We start from the raw sequence: 12,480 nt of genomic DNA, 5'->3' as shown, positions 1-12,480 counted from the left end.
CCCCAGGCGCTATTAGCGCTGGATCACAGGTTTGGCAGAATGGTAAGTCCCCATTCCCGATTGGGCACGTTCGTGAATTTCCCATTCCCCATTGGGGCCAATGGGGAATGTTCGGCGCTATTACTGCTGGCGGTAATAGCGCCGAAAATTGGCAAAATCACTGCGGATTTGTCCCCAGCTAAGAGCTGGCGGAAAATCCGCCATGCCTGTGATTTGGCAGACCCTTAAATGCAGCGGTAAATAGTTACCGCCACATTTTAGGGTTACCGCCAAACTTGTGATGAGGCCTTTATTTTGGGGGTGTTTCTTTGACATTTTCGTGCATTCCTGTTCCTCGTTCTTTTGGAATTTGCTGTCCCAGCTGCGTTGAGGGGCACTGAATAAAATTGTGTTACTTCTTCCACCGGCGTATAATCTTTGACTACTTTTGTAATTTGTTGGTGAGTTCTATGAGGCGATCCCCGATACAAAGGCACCATGTAATTTCCTTTTTTTTAAATTTGATTTTATTAGGTTTTCATACAAAACAGTTCTCTCGAAGACGAGAGGGAGAAATAAACAAACTTATATGCTTTGATTATACATCAAAAAATGCAACTTTCAATGATTCAGTAACATCATTTTACATCAACTTAGTTCGCTCTTTCAATTGTAGTCAACAAATTTCAAAAGAAAATAACTTTTCACGCTCCCATTTCTTCGATTCACCCCTCCCTCTCCCTCCTCCCCCCTAAGGCTGGGCTTTTATTTCTCATGTGGTTTATGTGCTTGTTTGTATTCTTGTGTGTCGGTGGTTTCTTTTTCAACATTTTCGGGGTCTCCTTTATTAGAGGGTACTTCTATATGTCTTTTCGATATCTTTTGGAGTATCTGAAAGGCACTGTCAAGCATTGGAGGGCATGTCCGTGTGACTAGGGGTGTTCGTGTTTAAGCTCTTTCTGTGTTGCGTTCTCTTATTGTGTTGTCTCCGGTATATATTTGTTTAAAAAGTCTATCCACAGAATATCGCATTGTGTCGCTTTGCTATGTAAGGATGCCGTTATTTTTTCCATGGTGCATATGTTCATTGCCACATTGACCCATTCTTTCTCAGTCGGGGTTGTGTTAGATTTCCACTTCATATCTAGGAGAGCTCGGGCGGCTAGCAATAGATGCGGAGCCAGGCCCTGGACTCTCCTCCATTCATCCTCGTATTTCTCAAAGCCAAACAGGACAAGGTGGGGATCTGCCAATCTCAGTATGCCGTCTAGGTCCCTGATCCACCCCAGGACTTTGTCCCAATAGACCTTGATTCGGGGGCAATTCCACCACATGTGCCAGTAGTCTGTGGTTTCTCCACATTCACGCTAACATAAGGGGCTAGCTGACTGGTACATTTTGGATAGTTTATATGGATCATACTGCCACCGGTGTAAGAGCTTGATAGCGTGGAGTTTATATTGGCATGATATGGAAGTTTGTGATGATGCTCGGCACATTTTGACCTATGTTTCTTGATCGATATCTGCCCCCAAATCTTTCTCCCATCGTGCTCTGAGATATTCCGTATTTCCCTTACCCGCTTCTATCAGTGTTTTGTACATGGCGGATATCAGGCCCCTCATATCTGTTCTGGAGTCAAGCAACTTTTCAAAGGGGGTGAGTTCTCTACTCAGTTTATATTTCCATTCTGGTTTTGTCAGAACTCCTTTAATCTGTAGAAAATATTCCTAAGGCCTCTGTTAGTTCTGGGAGTGTGATGAAGGATTTGCTTCACAAGAGTTGGCCTACTCTTTCCAACCCTGCTTCGTACCAAGCCTGAAATCTCTCCACATTGGGGATATGATTGTTGATGCCCGGGGACCATAAGTGGCTCAATGGTGACGGCAATGTAGTGATCTTCCTCATCTCTGTGCCCTCCCTCCATATTTCCCATGTGGTTGCTGGGATTGGATGTGCCTTTGACCTATTCGATATTCTCCTCCGTGGAGTCCATAGCCACTCAGAGACCGTTGCCGGGTACAGACAATGGTTGTCCATTGCAATCCACTGTGGTTCTTTCTGATTGCTTAGTTGAGGAATGAGTACTCGGAATTGGGCTGCTTCGTAGTATCACTTGAGATCTGGAAGGCCTACCCTGCCCCTTTTCTTAGGCAATGTCAAGGTGTCATAGGCAATCCTAGCCTTTTTCCCCTGCCACAGGAATTTTAGAATCGCATTCTTGACCTCTAAGAAATAGTGTCCTGGTATTTTAATAGGGAGCATTTGGAAGGGATATAGAAACCTCGGGAGACAGACCATTTTTATCGCATTGAGGCGTCCTAGCCAGGATATTGTTAGTTTGTTCCATCTAGCCAGGTGTGCGTGAAACTTTACAAGGAGTTTCGGGAAATTGGCTTCATTTAGGGTTCCTATTTGTTTCGTGATTCGTATCCCCAAAAATAGTAACATGTTATGTTCAAGCGTTAGGCCAAGAAAAGAGTATTTGGTTTCATTTACCTCTGTGAACCCTTGTAGGGGAACAGGATTGACTTGGTTCTATTAATTTTAAATTCAGATATCTGGCCGTATTCCTCAACAAGGAGTATAGCTCTAGGGATGGACGTTTCTGGTTTGACCACGTGCAGGAGTATGTCGTCGGCATAGAGTGGCACTTTATATTCGGTCTGGCCTAGGTACATTCCCTCTACTTGGGTGTCCGCTCTCATCTTCTGTGCCAATGGTTCCAGTGAGAGGGCGAACAGAATGGCTGACAGGGGGCATCCCTGTCTGGTACCTCGCTTTAGTTCGAACAACCTGGAGTATTCCCCGTTTACAAATACCGAGGCTTTGGGTGCCATATAAATTGCCTGAATTCCTCTTCTGAATTTGGGTCTTATTCCGATCTTGCGCAAGACACACATCAGGAAAGCCCAGTCAACCCTGTCAAAGGCTTTTTCTGCGTCAATGGAGTGCAAGGCGGGGTCATTGTTCATGTTTTGAGAGGCGTGGACCAGGTGTACGGTCTTGCGCATGGTGTCGGCTCCCTGTTGGCCTAATATAAAGCCCACTTGGTCAGGGGGACTAAGATGAGGCATACATGATTCAATTCTAGCAGCCAGGACTCTTGTGTAGAGTTTCGCATCTACGTTAAGCAGGGATATGGGACGATACGATCCACATCTTTTGTGATCTCTTCGCTCTTTTGGGATCACTGTTATGAGGGCTCTGACAAAGGAGTCCGGGGGTTTTCCTGTTTCCAGGATCTCATTGAACAATTCAACCAGAAATGGGGTGAGCTGAGTACTAAAGGATTTATAGAAACCGGCCGTATATACATCTTCTCCTGGGGACTTGACTAGGGTTAATCTTTTTATCGCATTCTGTATCTCTTCCCCTGTCATGGGAGTGTCCAGATGGGCCGATTCAGTGCACGTTATTGTGGGCATATTGATGCCGGCTAGGTAGGACTCAATGTTAGGCGGGTATGAGTATGTCTCTGAGGTATACAATGTTTCATAGAAGTCTGCAAAGGCTTCGGGGATGGTGGTTGTGGTTATCTATGTATTGGGCCCTCCATCTGCTACCTCTTGGACCTTACGTTCTGCTCGGTGTTCCCTTAACCTAGCCCCAAGTAGTGCATCTGCTTTGTCTCCTTTCTCGTAAAAATGTATGTTTCAATAGTAAAAGTTTGTGAACTATTTGATTGTGTTCTAGGAGGCGGAGTTCTTCCCTCTTTTTCTTTGCTTCACTAATTTTGGTTGGCTCTAGCGTATCTCCTTCTTTAGCCTCCTTATCTAGCTGACAGATTTCCTCCCGGATTCTGTTTTCGATCAGGGCTCTCTCTCTTTTTTTGTTGGCTCCCTTTCTCTTAAGAATCCCCCTCCAAGTTGCCTTTGCCACATCCCAGACCCCCTGTTTAGAGATCTCCCCAGTATCCTTCAATCTAAAGTATTCAGTGATTTCGGTTTCCATCTCGTTCTTGAAGACGGGGTCTTTCCATAAAGTCTCATTACACCTCCATTTCCCGCCTTTAACTGGCAAATGCTCCCATTGTATGTCGGCAACTACCATATCGTGATCGGACCATGTGATTGGGGTGATCTGTGTGTGTGTTTTGTCGTGTTGTATAAATCTTTAGAGAAGTAGATATAATCAATGCCAGTAAAGGTGTTGTGTGGGGTTGAAAAGAAGGTGTAACCTCTTTCATTGGGATGCATTTGTCTCCATACATCATTCATTCTATACAGATCCATCATCTCCGTGAAATTGGCATCTTCATCTCTGGTTCTGTCTCGTGTTTCCGGATTACCAGCTTTTTGGTCTAGTGTGGGATCAGCCCATATATTGAAGTCACCTCCTACGATGACATGACCAGAGAATTCTAACATGATTTTGGGAATAGTTTTTGACAGGAATCTTGCTTGACTTACATTGGGGGACTAGATTGTGGCGATTGTGGTGGACATGTTCCCAATGGATCCTGACACTAGCAAGGCTCAGCCTTCTATGCCTGACCACATCTTACATCTTGGTAATCTTAAAGTCTATCCCCTTCCTGATGAGGATTCCCACTCCTCCTTTTCTCAATGGGCCAGACCCCCAGAATTCTATTCTGCTCTGTTTCCCTAGTACTGATCTCTCATTGCCCTTCATATACTTAGTCTCTTGCAAGAGAAGAATGTCAATTTTTGCTCTACGGAATTCTCTGAAGACAAGCGGTCTCTTGGTCGGTGAGTTAAGGCCCTTAACATTAAGCGCTCCCACCTTTATGGAGCCCCCGCTGTAAGATTCAGCGGTCATCGTAATTATAGAATCTCATATTATACATCGTATTCGACTGTTTCCACCAACATTTCTTTCTTACAATTGACCACATTACATTTCTGTTTTTTCCATATTCTGCAGTAGCCCTATCCCTTAACGTTTTCCCTTGCCCCTTTCTCCCGCCCGCCTCCCCCCTCCCTCTTCCTATTTGGTGGCGTCCGATCGAGCCCAGTTGACAACACTGGCCCGGCATCGAACCACCAGTGGAGACCGTTACCTCTCGGTCCCTTTGCAAAAATAAAATGAATATAATTAATGAATGAGCCCCCTCTAAACGCCCTTTGGAATCACCATGTATTTTCAAGTCTGACATCAGTCTCTATAGCATTTCAACAATCAGTACTCGTGTCCATTGTTATCAAGAGACAATTCAATTAAATGTACCATGCTTGTCAGGGGTTAGTTGCCCCCGTCAGTAGAGATGTTGTTTCTACGGTATTTCCTCGAACCCTTCACCTTTCTTCTCCTTGGGCCTTGAATACGCCATTCTCTTCCATCCCTCGTAGATTCATCTCGATCTTCCTCGTGTCCTTGTGAACCCAACAAGTCTGAAATGCACGCTTTGATTTCTTTCTCCGAACTCAATTTGGTCTTTGTGCCTTCATGTTCGAAGGAGAGGGAGAAGGGGTATCCCCATCTATAGCGAGTGTCTCGTGCTTTCAGCCATTTCGTGAAGGGTCGATACATTCTCCTAAGGGCCAAAGTCAGGGAGGAGAGGTCTTGATATATTGTAATTTGTGCTCCCCCTAAGGTAATGGCGCCTCCATTCTTCGCTTTCTCCAACACTCTAGCTTTACCTTGATACCGGTGAAACCGTGCAAGGACTGATCTTGGGCCTCCAGGTGGGCCACCGGCTCTATGGATGCGTTCCGTTTTGGGTTCATTGATGTCTTCATCTGCAACTAGCAGTTTGATGATGTTGTGGAGTGTTGTTTTGAGATCCTCCTCCGTCTCCCCCTCTTGTTCTGAAATCCCAAAAAAGCGTAAATTGTTTCTCCTTTCCTGATTTTCCAAATCATCCATCTTAAGTTTGAACTCCTCTTCTCTCTGCTCCAAGTCTGTTATTCTGTGGGCCCGCTGTGTTTCTAAGGTATCTATTGAAACTTGATTGTTCTCAACTCCTTCGACCTTCCTCAATATTATCTAGCCGTTGCGTAAGTTTGTCAATTTTCCTGCCTATGCTGGCCCCCATGTTTTTTATTTCTGTCAATAAAGCAGCAATATCTCCTTTCGTGGTGGCAGTTTCTGCACTTGGGCTTGGTGTTGATGCCATCCTGAGGCCGGCGGAGTGAAGAGCTGTTGGGTCGTATGCGTTGATGGCGAGCTTCTGTTGCACGTTCATACACCTTGTTTGCACCCTTAGTGTTCCCTTCGTGGTTTTGGGTAGTAGAGATTTGCGATCGGTGGTACCACCGAGGAGGCACACGCCCCTTTTATTTTTTGTTTGTGGAGGCCAAACCCTCGGTGTAGTAGGTTGTGTCTTTGGTTTTGTTTAGAGTTGGGTCATATTTGGTGGCACTCGACCTCTGTGGGCAATCAAGTGAGCGGCAGTGCTTGGGCGTTTTAAGCATCTTGTGGTGATTCACTTGAGGAGGCACACGCCCCTGTTACGGGGGTCTAACCCTCAGTCTTGATGACCCTTGCTGGCTTGTTGGCTCTGAAGTGGAGTCCTCTGTCTCTCTCTGGGTGGTGGTGTGTTGTGGGAGGCAATTGAATGGGGGCTATACGGGTTCCTTGAGGCGACTTTGCACTCTTTCTGGGACATGAGTGGTAGACGAGTCACCTTATTGTTGTCTATTTCACTTTCTATCCATATGGGGGGCTTGTGGCTTGTAGCACCTCTTGGTCTTTCTCTATTTAGGTCCTCTGTCCTTGATACTGCTTTGATGTGTACCCCGCACATGTGAGTACTGTTCTCTGGGGAGCAGAGAATTGCCTTACGTTGTGTCCTTTTTTCATGTGTTTTGGAGTGGAACGTGGTATGCTCCACTATCCTCTGTGTGTCGGTTTTGGTATTTATTAGTATTATTATTCTTATTATTCTTATTATTTTTCTTTTTCTGTTATATTTGGGGGGCTCCTCCTGTTGTGTTTCTAGTGGATTCACGGGTTCATCCACATCCGTGAGGCCTCCACTCGGTCCCCTCCCCCGGCGGCCACTGAGAGAGCATGGGCCCCCGTGAAAGAGAGCATGGGCCACCGAGAGAGCACAGGTCCCGTGAAAACCCCGCCCGCACTGGAAACGCTGTGCCGCAGCCTTTTGGGTCGGCAGTGCAGCAAAGGGGGCCCCCTTGCCGGGTTCCACGGGCCTCTTGGCCTTTTGTTACTGTCTCTGCGCGGCGGGGAGGAGGCGGCGCAGCACGTATTTTACCGGCGCTCTTCTTAGCCCGGGGAGGCTCTATAACTCACTGCAGCGACTTCGTCTCTTTGCTCCCGGAGGGGTGGGAGTCCATTCGGGAATCTTCGGCCAGGTTCGTGGGTCGGGCTGGCTGCCCTCCAGATCTTCCTTACGGGCATTACTTAAGCGCTTTCACTTGGCCTGCCGGCGTGTGCGTAGGTTCACGGGGGCTTCTCCTGCCTCTGCTGGATCTCGTTGTGGCCTTATCTTTGATCAGCGGTTTTATGGCTTTCCCGAATCCGAATTTCATCGGGATTTCTCCTGCTGGTGTGGGGGGGCCACACACAGCCCCCGGTTCGTTGGTAGTTCCGCGGGTGGGGTCTCTAAGCGGGGGCTCAACTCGCTTTAGGGACCTGCGGGTGCAGAGCTTACACAGTGACGCTGTTCATCCGTGCGCCCCCTGGTGGCCAACCCGCACCATGTAATTTTGAGTGATTTGTTTCACAGAGCAGTAGGGAAGACCAATTCTACCTACACTATTCGTTCTTTGAGACGAAGTTGGAAACATCTCTGCCCATATGTGCTTTTGATGCGAGCAGAGATTCTTATGAAATCTGCATGTTTTTTTGCACCTGCAGTACACCTGTGGACACAGGTGGAGTACATGTAAACGTCTCACATCATGCACAGACATAACGGCGGGTAGTTATGATAGTTTGTATGATCAGATGTAAACATGCATGAAAACTCAAAAGCATCTAGCTTCACAAGCATTTGCACCAATGTGATTCTGTGCCGTTCGGTCCTCTCCTATGCGTTTTAGAATGCATGTCTGCATTGTGGACACAAGCGCATCAAAATGGGTTCCCTTGCAACACTGCAATAGGAACGAACGTTCACATTCCATCCTTTTCTCTGAGAAATATGCAAGATTCAAGCCTCTCGCGCCTTCCCTTCTTCTCTGACCAGGCTGCTAACTAAAACAGAAGATGGTCCTTTTCTGCGACAGACTCTGCGTTCCGCGGAAATGGCTGCTCGTCATTATTTTCCAGCATGTTGCCACTTCCAATTGCCTTTCAGGCACTAGTTCTTTCTCCTGTCCACAATTCATCACTGTCAAAGGTCTCTCATTTTCTTTTTTAGGTATGCTCGTTTAAGATTTTCAAAAGCGATTACCTGAAAAAAGGAAAGTTTTGCTCCCATCATTCGTGATCCTCCACGAGAAGACTCGCATAAATGTACATTTTTCTTGTTTTCGATGTATAACCACGTGACACATCCTACACAGCTTATCCATTTCTACATCAGCTGTAAGGTAGCCTGTTTATACAGGAAGAGTGGCTAAAATCTAGAAAGCTTTGAGTTTTTTTTTCATGCAGACATTTTCCTATTTGTGCGTATTTCCATATGAAATACAACACTGTGTGGAACAGATCCTAGATTATATACTTGCTTTTTAGGGCCTGCAGCAACAGCAACATATGAGTTATTGATGCGTTTTGCTGCTTCCCTTTTTAACCTCCTAACCCATTCCAAGGTAAGTACCAAACGTATCCTGGGTAATTAGCCATCACAGTGCTGTCACAGAGGGTTCCACAGTCAATACAGAGATAATTTGGGCAATGGTGAATGACAGTGCTGCCCAGCGTTTTGGGATAATCAAGGACACATCCAGCTGCACCAGACATCTGTCAGGCCCATGAATCACTCCAACTAGCTGTGCAGGAGCCAGGGAACTCAAGCAAAGATAAACATTCCAGCAGCACACAATCACAGAGATAAATGCTGCCTCCTTCGCTGTAAAACGGTTACCTGCTTAATGCTGAAGCGACGTGTCGGCGCAACAAGGGAGCTGCAACGTCCTCACATGAAAAATGATAAACAGCACCGCAATAAAAATAAAAACTGCTGAGAAAAGAACTAATAAAACAAAAACACCTGCACTTTCTCTAATAATCCCTACTGCTGTTTAATATATCATAAAAATAGTAAATGCAGGCGGGAGAATGAACATTCTGAGCCGTGAGCTGTGCACGTTCAGCTCTAGAGAATTCTTGCAGAGCCGTAGACTGAGCAACCAGTGATGATAAAGTCAAGTGTATGCTGTCCTGTGGTACAGGGCCAGGCTGTACAGTATTGTTACACTAACTGTCCATTCATTTCTCTAGATATGGTACATAGTTATCGTTGAAGGCATGGGCACTAGTTTAATCACATTAACTTCAAAACATCTAAACGGTGTTTCAGACACAGGTCCTCATCTGGAGTCTGGCAGTATTACCGCCAGTGCAAATAGTGTTACCGCTACTCGGTTTGGCGCTATTAACCCTGGATCACGAGTAGTGGTACAGTGTTAAGGTCCCATTCCCCATTGGATCCATTGGACCCAATTGGGTTGTGGGGCACTATTGCCGCTGCCAGTAATTGCGCCGGCGGTAATAGTGCCAAAAACAGCTGGAAATGGGCGGTAACGGGACATTTTTACCTCCAGCAAAAAGATGGAGGTAAAACTCACACTTACCAACGACTCATGATTGGGACAACCCGTAAATGCAGCGGTAATAGCTTTACCAGCAACATTATCTTACGCATTTGGTCGAGACCGTATATTGGGCCCGTTATGAGTTTTGTTAGTAATTCTGTGATTTCTTGTTGTGGAATTACCACCAAACTCAATCATTGTTATCACCACTTGGTCTAGTGGAATAACCACAGCATTATGAGTGCACATACAATGGCATTAGTTCCGATTTTTGTAGTCCGTAAACCTATGAGAGGTAATTTTAATGATGTTTGGCACTGATGTGAACGATTTGCCGCCAGCCAAGGATTTACCACCATTCTTTGGATGGAGTTATATCTTCCACTTCAATGCCAACTCTGAATTCAAAGTCATTCTGACTCCTCAATTAAAATGATCCATTCCCAGGGGGAAGACAAATCAGAAGAAGAGATGTTCACAACATAAGAATATGGTAATTTGCCACCTCCTGTCTGCCCTTGCTGTATCTGAAAGGCCTTGTTCGTAATTGTCAGAATAAGAAATTAATCAAAGTAAGGAATTTAGGCTCTGTATTTCATGGAATATCATTGGGGACTTCTGTGACGCATGAGCTGATTAAGGAATGAGTGCCTACACTGGTCAGTTAGTGATTTGTTGATAATGTGTGCGTAGCAAGGCAAAACAAACAAACGGTGGTGGTTTTGAGTTAAAGCTATTCCAGATCCTCACAGGCTAATAGCATAGAAGACATATTAGGGTGTCCCTCATAGTTGTTGCTTCAAGAATAACTATGTAGCCAAAACCTTTAGCATAGTGAGGAAAAATAGTGTATTGTTTTGTATTTGTCATTCAGATAGCGCCTTTTACCATTATTAAAGTTTCAATGCACTGGTGGGGGGAACTCCCTCAGGGGCCGAAGTTCAGAGTGTTAGAGTTCACGCAGTAAGATTAGATTGACTGTGTGCATTTCGCCAAATAAGGCTTAGCAAGGCTGGCCATGCTCTGGTAGAGAGCATCCGATACCATCAGGCATGTGGATGGGTGCTGAGAGGAGTCAGGAGATGGCAGATGTGCTAGAGACTCGCTATTTGTTCAGCGTGCCCAAATTTACTGAACCTTCTCATTTGTTACCTTTACCAGTATCTGGACTTTCCATCGAAAATGTATTCATCGAATACATTTCCATCGAAATGTATTCATTGAATTGCTTTTCCATTGAACAGCATATTCATTGAATACATTTCAATGGTTAATTTCAAGGGATAATTAGGGTTAGGGGTAGGGTTAGATTTAGGTTTAGGGTTGGGTTAGTGGTGGGGCTAGTGTTAGATTTAGGGTTAGATTTAGGGTTAGATGAAGGGTTAGATTAAGGGTTAGATGAAGGGTTAGGGTTGGTTTAGGGTTAGGTTTGGGGTTAGGGTTGGAGTTATGGTTAGGTTTGGGTTAGAGTTAAGGGGGTGTGCATGGGGGATTGGGGAGTTAGGGAGAACCCCCCAATATGCAGTAAACATTAATGGTTAGATTAAGGGTTAGATTTAGGGTTAGGGATGGTTTAGGGTTAGGCTTAGGTTTAGGGTTGGAGTTAGGGTTGGGTTAGGGTTAAGGGTGGGTGTGCGTGGGGGTTGGGTGGCCTGGAGGGGAACCCCCCAATATACAATAAACATCAAAACATTACAAGGAGCTGGCCAGTGCCGAAATTTCAGCACTGGACAGCTCCATGTAACGGTTTAACATGGAAAATAAATGCATTGAATTGCTATCTATTACATTTAAAAGTACATATCATCGAAACATGCCCATTCCTATATTCGATGGACAAGTATTGATGGATATGTACTTTTAATGTACAACATAGCATTTCGATGCAATTATTTTCGATGCATTTGCTTTGATGGTTTCACTGCTCGATGGAACTTTTTCGATGAAAAGACCATAAACCACCTTTACCACGGGCAGCCCATCCTATGGTTCATCCATGCGCGATACCTGCCCGTCCTTCTAGTCGTTCCAGTGTGTTTCCAAGGCTCGTTCTTGATGCCTTCCCAGAGTAATGTGTTAGTTAGAAACCCCCCCACCTGGCCTTCTGGCGCAAGACATGGCCATGGCATAATTCCTCCCATGACAGCTCCCTGCAGTGCATCCCTATCTGTAAAGTAACATAGGTCCACCACTAGTAACATATATTTTGCAATGTAGGACAATTTTGACCTTTGCCATATTCCCCCGCATCCTCCCACCCTTCTTGTATAACATTTCAACAAGTTGGCTCTGGAACCTTTTCCCACTCCATATTCCTGGCATTGTAATTTGTTGCTACCTGTGTGCGGGGTCATTTTCATTGGCTGTCTTTGCTTTTACTCTCATAGAAGAGCTATTGACCTAAAGTGTCAAATATGTTTTTGATGGTTTCTGTAGAAGTATGGCAGGAGTTAAACCCTTTTTTATTTCACTTCTTTGTCACTTTGGAGGGATTTATTGGAAACTAATGGTAGACATACTAGCTGGCTCATTTAAAAGCTCACATAAGTGATAACTCTCACAAACCAAAAGTTATGGGGAAATGCTCATTGCAGTGGAATGCAAAATATGTCCTGATAAAACCAATAATATTGGCTTTTGCTTAGATATGACATAACAGTGCAATGTTCGTGTGTTTGTAAATTACAGGTGATGTTGAAAGTTCAAGGTTTGTACTTTAGTAACATGTTTCATGAAGTTGCATTCGTGTAGTCAATATGTTACTAAAAATGGTTCACTGTATCACAGTTTCACGGTAGTATAAAAGCATTGTTTTCTGAGGGTGCAAAAAGGTGCATACATACATTGTAATGCACTCCAGTTTGATGTCTAATAC

The sequence above is a fragment of the Ambystoma mexicanum genome, chromosome 9 (genome assembly GCF_040938575.1).
Source record: "Ambystoma mexicanum isolate Mex_15411 chromosome 9, UKY_AmexF1_1, whole genome shotgun sequence".
Lineage (NCBI taxonomy): Eukaryota > Metazoa > Chordata > Amphibia > Caudata > Ambystomatidae > Ambystoma > Ambystoma mexicanum.
The sequence above is the reverse complement of the archived record's forward strand: the minus strand, read 5'-3'. Positions refer to the sequence as shown.